Source organism: Schistocerca nitens, chromosome 3 (assembly GCF_023898315.1).
Source record: "Schistocerca nitens isolate TAMUIC-IGC-003100 chromosome 3, iqSchNite1.1, whole genome shotgun sequence".
NCBI classification, from domain to species: Eukaryota; Metazoa; Arthropoda; class Insecta; order Orthoptera; family Acrididae; genus Schistocerca; species Schistocerca nitens.
In genome coordinates, this window is record NC_064616.1 from 584,328,830 (window position 1) to 584,339,675 (window position 10,846).

The window sequence follows — 10,846 nt, forward strand, 5'->3', positions numbered from 1 at the left end:
AGCCAAGAAAAAATTTACGTCAGCTTATGTTACGACAGTGTGCTAGGTTGAAACGTCCCCTTAGAAAAATTAATACATGACTGTGCTTAAGCTGAAACACAATATTTTTAGCGCAACGCAATCTGACTTTCAAAAATCCATACAAAAGAATGGCCCTGACTAACATTAACCTATACGTTTCACAAATCACTTACCTCACAAAAATCTTGGTTACTCGAGCTACTGCAATAAAGCGAGCGCCACTACTGCCAGCTAAATAAAAGATTCAAACTACTGAAGGTACTAACTACTGATAGGCTTAGTTAGCAAATGAAAGATTTTAATAGAGAACAAACAATGTATTTACCTTAATAGTCATAATACACTCCTGGAAATTGAAATAAGAACACCGTGAATTCATTGTCCCAGGAAGGGGAAACTTTACTGACACATTCCTGGGGTCAGATACATCACATGATCACACTGACAGAACCACAGGCACATAGACACAGGCAACAGAGCATGCACAATGTCGGCACTAGTACAGTGTATATCCACCTTTCGCAGCAATGCAGGCTGCTATTCTCCCATGGAGACGATCGTAGAGATGCTGGATGTAGTCCTGTGGAACGGCTTGCCATGCCATTTCCACCTGGCGCCTCAGTTGGACCAGCGTTCGTGCTGGACGTGCAGACCGCGTGAGACGACGCTTCATCCAGTCCCAAACATGCTCAATGGGGGACAGATCCGGAGATCTTGCTGGCCAGGGTAGTTGACTTACACCTTCTAGAGCACGTTGGGTGGCACGGGATACATGCGGACGTGCATTGTCCTGTTGGAACAGCAAGTTCCCTTGCCGGTCTAGGAATGGTAGAACGATGGGTTCGATGACGGTTTGGATGTACCGTGCACTATTCAGTGTCCCCTCGACGATCACCAGTGGTGTACGGCCAGTGTAGGAGATCGCTCCCCACACCATGATGCCGGGTGTTGGCCCTGTGTGCCTCGGTCGTATGCAGTCCTGATTGTGGCGCTCACCTGCACGGCGCCAAACACGCATACGACCATCATTGGCACCAAGGCAGAAGCGACTCTCATCGCTGAAGACGACACGTCTCCATTCGTCCCTCCATTCACGCCTGTCGCGACACCACTGGAGGCGGGCTGCACGATGTTGGGGCGTGAGCGGAAGACGGCCTAACGGTGTGCGGGACCGTAGCCCAGCTTCATGGAGACGGTTGCGAATGGTCCTCGCCGATACCCCAGGAGCAACAGTGTCCCTAATTTGCTGGGAGGTGGCGGTGCGGTCCCCTACGGCACTGCGTAGGATCCTACGGTCTTGGCGTGCATCCGTGCGTCGCTGCGGTCCGGTCCCAGGTCGACGGGCACGTGCACCTTCCGCCGACCACTGGCGACAACATCGATGTACTGTGGAGACCTCACGCCCCACGTGTTGAGCAATTCGGCGGTACGTCCACCCGGCCTCCCGCATGCCCACTATACGCCCTCGCTCAAAGTCCGTCAACTGCACATACGGTTCACGTCCACGCTGTCGCGGCATGCTACCAGTGTTAAAGACTGCGATGGAGCTCCGTATGCCACGGCAAACTGGCTGACACTGACGGCGGCGGTGCACAAATGCTGCGCAGCTAGCGCCATTCGACGGCCAACACCGCGGTTCCTGGTGTGTCCGCTGTGCCGTGCGTGTGATCATTGCTTGTACAGCCCTCTCGCAGTGTCCAGAGCAAGTATGGTGGGTCTGACACACCGGTGTCAATGTGTTCTTTTTTCCATTTCCAGGAGTGTATATATAGCAGTTCATGACAAATTTCAAAACTCCGCCATCTCTCTCCCCACATCCACCACTGCTGGCGGCTCACTTCCAACTGTGCAACGCTACGCGCTGTTCACAGCCAGCTGCCTAACACTACAATGGCGAGTATTACAACAATGGAAAGCAGCCACAGACTGCACACAGCACAGCCAGTGATTTTCATACAGAGGTGGCGTTACCAATAAAAAAACCTAAACAGCCTACTTACATAGCCCCCATGCTCCCCACAAAAAATTTTACAAATTGTTTTGGGCACTGGGCAATACATATTTGTTAAAATTTTTCATAATCGTAATTACAATAACAAAGAAATCAAATGCACACACTTATTGATACAATGTTGGTCAAAAGCTAAAATTTTCTCACAGTCCATAAAGATAGTTCTCTTCATTCATCATAATAGTAATTACAGTTTTTTTTTCACAAAGTCTCATTAGTAAAAGAAATTGCACACAGAAGTTGTGGATTTCCATGCAGTCTTAAACAAGTAGTGTTGTCCTTCCAACGGAAAGACAGTGCTAACTCTTGACATGCTGACAGGTAATGGGCCACAACAGAGCAAACCCACAGCGGAGTCAGTCGACGTTTTGAAGAGTATTGGTGGGTAGGTCATCACAGAGCAGACCCACTGCAGTCCTGGTAGAGATTACGGTATTGGTGGGCCACCAGAGGTGCAGACCCACTGCAGTCCTTGTAGAAATAATGGTACTGGTGGGTCATCAAAGATGCAGACCCACTGTAGTCCTTGTAGAGATGGCCAGCAGCCATCTGTTGCGACTGTGCAGGTGCACAATCACCATCCAAGAGTCTTGCGGACAATATAGCAAGTCCATAAACCACCACTTGTGCACTCACAAATTTTTTTTTTAAATTGTCCTTAGAACCAGCAATGCTGTTATCCAGTCCCTTGCTGAATTATTAACACACGTGCAAACACTAACAGTCCCTACTTCTCACATATTGTCCATATACTATGGCCAATAGAAACGTGTGCAGTGAAATGGAACTTACAAGTTACTTAATTTGATGACCTGGTGTCAATTACAATTTTATAACATAGGAATACAATAACAAAGGTACAAAATACATCATTAAAGAACATAACAATACAGAGAACATTTGTAATACAGGCTTTACAAAAGAATCGAAATAACATATACGTCAGTGTTACAGGAATTATGACATGAGTACATACATAAAAGATCAGAATAACTTTCGAAACATCAACTTCATACATGAGCATTAAAAAAAACAGAATAAATAATGTCTAACCATATTTACAAGGTAAATAACATATTATTAATGCCAATTATATTTGAGGATAACAGTATTCCTCATCATAGTGAATAGTATTAGAAGAGAAAAAAATTCTATGTAACTACACAGAGACAGGAAGAAAACAAATACACAAGGGTACACAAACAGATAGTGGGATAACACAAAAGGAAAGGACAGGGTTTGTTTCCAGTGTAACATTTGGCACTGCAGTCCAACCCAAAACTTCATTCCATAGATTTTTCGTTTTATTTCAACATTTGTTTCCACCAAAAAAATCCTATCCAAGCATGCTTTCTGTATTTATATGTTCACATATTTCTTACCTCATTATTTATTTTCCATTATCTTACCTCATCTATTTCCAAGAAAATCCTACCTAAACTTGTTGTCTCTAAAACCTACTTTTTTGTTCATATCTTCTTTCAAAATACTTTGTTGGGTAAACCATATTCTTATAGCTTCTCAATGCATTTCTCCTATTGTCCATAGTCAGTTTCTTATATAGTCTACCCCCTCTTAAGCTAACTTAAATCTACTGAGCTCAGATGCTAAACTAAGGGACGAGGCAATGCAGCAGCACAAAACAATTAACACAAACAGCAATGATAAAAAATACAAAAGGCAAAGCAAGCAGCATAAATTACAACTAATATAAGGCACTGTGCAGCAAACAAGAAAAATAAATGCGTAGTAAAACTGGCTTAACAGCGTAATACAAAGTCAAACTCTGTAACATTATGCCTGGCAAACAGCAGCAGCAAAAAAAAAAAAATAAAAATAAAAAAACTTATATCTAAACATGACATAGCTCAAGCAGAAAAAATAGTACACTAAAGATAACAACGCAGACAAGGGAAACGTCTATTCACATCTTAATGTCTATGTAATTAAAGTGGTGCACCACAAGAAGTTATTCTACCAAAAAAGTTACCAAGTACTTGAAAAGAAAATTATGAATGCAGTTCCTGTGAAGGTAAATGTCTTTTTGTGCTCCCTCATTTTTTTAAAAAAAATTATTATTTACTCGATCTGTAGACAGAAAATATTTATATTAGTACATCTATAAAATTTTATTTTAACCAATGCTGCAGTGCCGCTAGAAACTAGATATTAAACAAAATGAGTAAATAAATACATAAAGCAAGCCATATGTCATTTCTCTCAACAAGCAAGACAATAGCCGTGAAATGTTTCTCATCGTTTCATTAGGCATTTTAGTAAATATCATAAATTAAGAGCTCCACAGTATAATCATATGTTTTCAAGTTTGAGAGTGTCGTATTTGCGATGCTTTCTACAAAGGAATGTGAATAGCGAGGATAATGGCCTCCCTTTTTTTTTTTTGCACCTAATGGCTTTCTTTTGTCAGACGTCTTCCTCTCAGCCGGGCGCCCAAAACGCATTACGTGCAGGTGGTCACTTGACTTTCTTACGGAAATATTTACGACAGCAGTTTCCGCTACAGTGGCAGTCTCATATAAAAAATTTCAGAGGTCGAGAATTTTCGTTGAAAATGTGTAGATACAAAATCCTATGAATATAACAGTGTTCAAAACGTTTTCGTCGGCATTGTGATACATTCATGCATCTACACACATTTCATAACTCTTAAAGTACGATTCTTGGTTACCAACAACCTTTTTCACAAATCAGCGTCCCTAACCACTATTCATTATTTCTTACCTTATTCGTCGACACTTCTTCAATATTTCATCATTACAGATACGTAGCATAATCAAATAACTCATATAGCATCAGCTTACTGATCATAAACATACCTCAGCAACATAATACACATCGTCGTCGTAAAAATAACATCATAACAGCTCAGTCAAATCTCAAAAACGTCGTAGCTTTTTGCAATAATGTCAAAACCTAAAAAAAATTCTCTGCTTATTTCAAGAGTGTCATCTACCTCAAACGTACTTTAAAATCATGATCCCATACCAAATACATCATTCAAAGCTCTCATAGTATCACAATGGTTCTGAAAAAAATATGAACAGTTTACAAAGTACAGACAAAATACAATTTCGTAAGTGTGAAGTTACCCAACTGTGTAATTGCGTAAACATGTGTCACTGATGTAGTAAAAAAAATGTTTATCTCTCAGTTAAATGATCAGATAGCTGTGTAATTTGTGTGTTAGAGAAATATGGTACCAATGTGTAAAGTTGTATAAGCAAATACCATATTAGCTAGGGCTCCTTGTGCTTGCCAAACACATGGTACACAAAGTAAGCGTGTACCCCCCTGAGGATTAATGTAATTATACCCTCAGGTGTTACAGATTATTGCAATGGAATGAAATGTATCACGGAAAAACTTCGTATCATTGTACTTCAAATATCTTTAAAAATAAATGTTTTAAGTACAAAATTAATCACTCAAATGCGTGTCCTGTAGCGCTAAACTATGCGTCTTGTTGTAAGATAATCTCTATGGAAGTGTCGTAGTTATCATCCTCCGAAAGCTAAGTTCTGCAGCAGTCAATGTACTTACCTCATGATACACAAAAGTGAAATGCTTTGCGTATAGATATCGTAGTTATTACGCTTATTGCCGTGATGAGGAAAGTACTGTGCTGTAACGTATTGTTGTGCTACGGAAAAGGCTGTCTCATTGTAGCTATACCACAAAAGTTACTACTAAAACATGTTTTACTTTCCAGAATAAAACAGAAAAACTGTGCAGATATAAAACAGAAACACCGCAAAAGCAACATTGTAAATTGTCACTCATTAGTAGCGTCGTGATAAAACCGTGTAGTTGTCACATAAACTCCAGAATGTATTTTCAAGTAAACCAAAATGTTGCATTAAAATCTCAAGTTAAAAAAGCACATTATCTCTCAATAAACGGTTTTATGTGTGAAATGTGGTGTAAACCTTTGCTCTTCCTAGTACGCAGAGTTTCAACTTTAACGCAATTGTCAAGTGGTATACGTCGGTAAAGAATACTGGAATTTTTCTCAAGGTTAGTGTCTATGTTATTTTTCTCGGAGCCAGCGGGCGCACGCGGCTGCCTGCTTGTGCGAGTCATTGTCTGTCTCTTTGTTGGCGCGCGCCGTTATTGGGATTAGGAGACCTAACTTCTACAAATTCACTTTGACGAGAAGGCCCTGCCCTGTTTAAATCCCGCCAGTTCTGATGCAATTCAGGTCTGTCGTTACGAATATATCGTCTGTCGTCATGTCGGTAGTTTACATAGTTTCTTGTTTGTCGGTCATGTGGTGGAGAACTTCTCCCTGAATCGTAACTGCGCGCTGAACTGTTGCGTCTGAAAGTATTCTGTCGCCCTTGATAATAATAGTTCTGGATACCATATTGTCTGTTTCTCTGATTGTCTCTGTGATAGTTATTACCGTGGAGAGGTGATCTTTCCCTGTAATTATTACTACTCTGCCAACGGTTGTTATACGGGTGGTGTCTGTTTCGGTCACGATTTGTGTTGTGAGAATAGCCTTGTCGCGTCCAGCTATTATTTCTTTCATCGCGGAATTGCGACGGATGTGATCTGTAATTGTTGTGCTCCTGTTTCCGCGTTCCCCGATTGTCAGTGTCAATTTCCAGTTCTTGTAACAGTCCCTGAAAAGCCTCAATGTCTTCTTTGCAACGTCCTGCTAAAATAATATGTCGTAAATGTTCAGGTAATTTGATTAAGCAAATGCGGATGAGTTCTGAGGGGCTGTATGGGTTTGACAGGTACTGATTCTTGTGCAACATGTCTTCAAAATATTTGACAAGACTGGAAAATTGAGATTGTTCAAAGTGTTTTATCATCATGATGCTATGTTTTACTCGGTCTTGTGTAGCTTGAGACCAATATGCTGAGAGGAACACATGGTAAAATTCTCCTTCACTGTGACAATCGTGAATGACCGATCGCATTCTTACAGCTGGTTCATTCTCCAAGTAGCCACACATAAATTCTAATCTGTGCTCCAATGACCAGTTGGGAGGAAAACAATGAGAGAATTGATGGAACCACGCTTGTGGATGAATGTCGTTGGCAGAATTCTTAAACGTTTTGAATTTACGTGTAGTAATGAACAGCTTATAGTCAAAATCATCGTGTCGGCGAGTAGCATATCGGTCATCGTTACGTCGTGTCGGCGGTTCCATCTCAAAATCCAATGCGCCTTGCCAATTTCTTTCATAATTTCCGAAATGTCCTATGTTATTATTTTGTGGTTGTTCCGTATTTCTATGTCCCTCTTCCCGTACTGGAGCGCGAGTGTCCACTGAAATATGTAATTCTACATCTACATCTACATTCATACTCCGCAAGCCACCCAACGGTGTGTGGCGGAGGGCACTTTTACGTGCCACTGTCATTACCTCCCTTTCCTGTTCCAGTCGCGTATGGTTCGCGGGAAGAACGACTGTCTGAAAGCCTCCGTGCGCGCTCTAATCTCTCTAATTTTACATTCGTGATCTCCTCGGGAGGTATAAGTAGGGGGAAGCAATATACTCGATACCTCATCCAGAAACGCACCCTCTCGAAACCTGGCGAGCAAGCTACACCGCGATGCAGAGCGCCTCTCTTGCAGAGTCTGCCACTTGAGTTTGCTAAACATCTCCGTAACGCTATCACGGTTACCAAATAACCCTGTGACGAAACGCGCCGCTCTTGTTTGGATCTTCTCTATCTCCTCCGTCAACCCGATCTGGTACGGATCCCACACTGATGAGCAATACTCAAGTATAGGTCGAACGAGTGTTTTGTAAGCCACCTCCTTTGTTGATGGACTACATTTTCTAAGCACTCTCCCAATGAATCTCAACCTGGCACCTGCCTTACCAACAATTAATTTTATATGATCATTCCACTTCAAATCGTTCCGCACGCATACTCCCAGATATTTTACAGAAGTAACTGCTACCAGTGTTTGTTCCGCTATCATATAATCATACAATAAAGGATCCTTCTTTCTATGTATTCGCAATACATTACATTTGTCTATGTTAAGGGACAGTTGCCACTCCCTGCACCAAGTGCCTATCCGCTGCAGATCTTCCTGCATTTCGTTACAATTTTCTAATGCTGCAACTTCTCTGTATACTACAGCATCATCCGCGAAAAGCCGCATGGAACTTCCGACACTATCTACTAGGTCATTTATATATATTGTGAAAAGCAATGGTCCCATAACACTCCCCTGTGGCACGCCAGAGGTTACCTTAACGTCTGTAGATGTCTCTCCATTGATAACAACATGCTGTGTTCTGTTTGCTAAAAACTCTTCAATCCAGCCACACAGCTGGTCTGATATTCCGTAGGCTCTTACTTTGTTTCTTGTATTACCTGCGTCAACTGATCTTGTACATCCCGGATTTCTCTTTTGTACTGTGTATTGATTTGATTTTGATTTTGTTTGAATTTTCTAATTTGTTCATACTCTTCTGTGTCAGTGAAGGCTACAGTTGTTGTGTCATTCAGATCATCATCTACCTTTGTAGGTAAGTTAGTGACCTGATCCGAAAGTTCGGCTACTTTCTCCGATAGTGAACACATTTCCTCAGTGTGTGGGTCGCCATATGAAACGTCCCCTCAGAAAAATTAATACATGACTGTGCTTAAGCTGAAACACAATATTTTTAGCGCAACGCAATCTGACTTTCAAAAATCCATACAAAAGAATGGGCCTGACTAACATTAACCTATACGTTTCACAAATCACTTACCTCACAAAAATCTTGGTTACTCGAGCTACTGCAATAAAGCGAGCGCCACTACTGCCACCTAAATAAAGATTCAAACTACTGAAGGTACTAACTACTGATAGGCTTAGTTAGCAAATGAAAGATTTTAATAGAGAACAAACAATGTATTTACCTTAATAGTCATAATATATATAGCAGTTCATGACAAATTTCAAAACTCCGCCATCTCTCTCCCCACATCCACCACTGCTGGCGGCTCACCTCCAACTGCGCAACGCTACGCGCTGTTCACAGCCAGCTGCCTAACACTACAATGGCGAGTATTACAACAATGGAAAGCAGCCACAGACTGCACACAGCACAGCCAGTGATTTTCATACAGAGGTGGCGCTACCAATAAAAAAACCTAAACAGCCTACTTACAAGGTCTCTGCGGTTACTAGCATGCAGCTTACCCACTGATGTTTTCCAAGGGACAGGATCTTCATTTATCACTTCAAGCACGTATGGGCTAATGTAAACTCTCATGAAATGTAACAAGACAGACACAAACAGAGGGTCAGCCTGAACGTGTGGGGTAGAATCTTTCATGATCATCATATTGGCCCAACTTATTTCAGCAACATCTTACTGGACAAACGAGTCTACAGCTTTTTGTACAGCCTTGCTTCATTTATTTGATGATGTACCTCTAGATGCCATGTGGTTTAGGATCCATAATGCTCCACCACACTTAACACATAGATGGCCAGTATCTCGACAATCAGTTTCCGAAGAGATGGACTGGTTGGGGAGATCCGTAATCCAGTGGATTTTTCCCTTTGGGTACATTCGAAATCACTGGAGTATTCAGATCCCGCACCAAATGTCGACGTTTTCAGGGAGGGTATCCAAAATTCATTTGATCAAATACGAGATACATTTTCCACAACATAAGACAAATTATGGAACGCAGACTCAGGGGATGCATGGAAGCTGGAGGCGATCACATGAGCAATTTTTGTAAATGTAAACGTATCTAGTAAACGTATTATTTTTGTAACCATGAATAATAAATTCTTTCGTACCTCCCTAACTAATGTTTTTCGGGCCCAAATTCATATGAACTTCTTGTAATGAATAGATATCGAAAATAAAGCCATAGAATTGCTGGTACATGTTTTTATACTCCCTTTACAATGGTAATATAGAGATTTCGAAATTAGACATTAAACTACAAAACTTTTCCAAGAGCAGATGTGAACTCTGACCACATTTTGTTAGTCGTAAAACGCAGACCAAAGCTGCAGAAATTCCAGATAGGTGGGAAACTAAGGAGATGGGTCGTAATTGCATTGAAACAATAAGATATTTTTGTGTTTCAAAATAAGCATTAGGTAAAGACTAACTGGAATGGTATAAAGGAATAGAAAATAAGTTGAGTGGGTAACTCTGAATGTTGAAATTGTGAAAGGGGCATTGTGCATAACATACGAAATATTAAATTCAACTGATCAGGGGAGAAAATATTAAAATATAACATTGGAGGAGAAATGAACAGTTGACTATTCAGAAGATGGCTATTGTTTATAGGACAATTAAAAAATCTCCAGAGAAAAAGAAGCAAAGATGGGACGGCTGAAATCTGAAAGGAATATATGCAAGGACAATATAAAGGAAAGACCCTTGATTGTAATATTACGGAAGGAGAAGAGGAAGTGTATGAAGATGTGATGGGTATTGCCACAGAGTAAAAACAATTTGACAGAGCGCTGAACGACCTAAACTAAGTACCCAGAGTAGACTACATTTCCTCAGAATTACTATGATCTTTAGAAAAACTAACCATGACAAAACTACCAAGCGAGGTGACGAAGTGGCCAGCACACTGTACTCGTATTCAGGAGGACGACGTCTCAAAACTCCGGCCGGCCTTCCAGATTTAGGTTTTCCGTGATTTCCCTAAATTGCTCCAGGCAGGTGCCGGGACGGTTCATTTAAAATGGCACAGCCGATTTGCTTCCCCATCCTGGACACAATCCGAGATTGTGCTCCGTCTCTAATGACCTCGATGTCGGCGGGACGTTAAACTCAATCTTCCTTTCTTCCT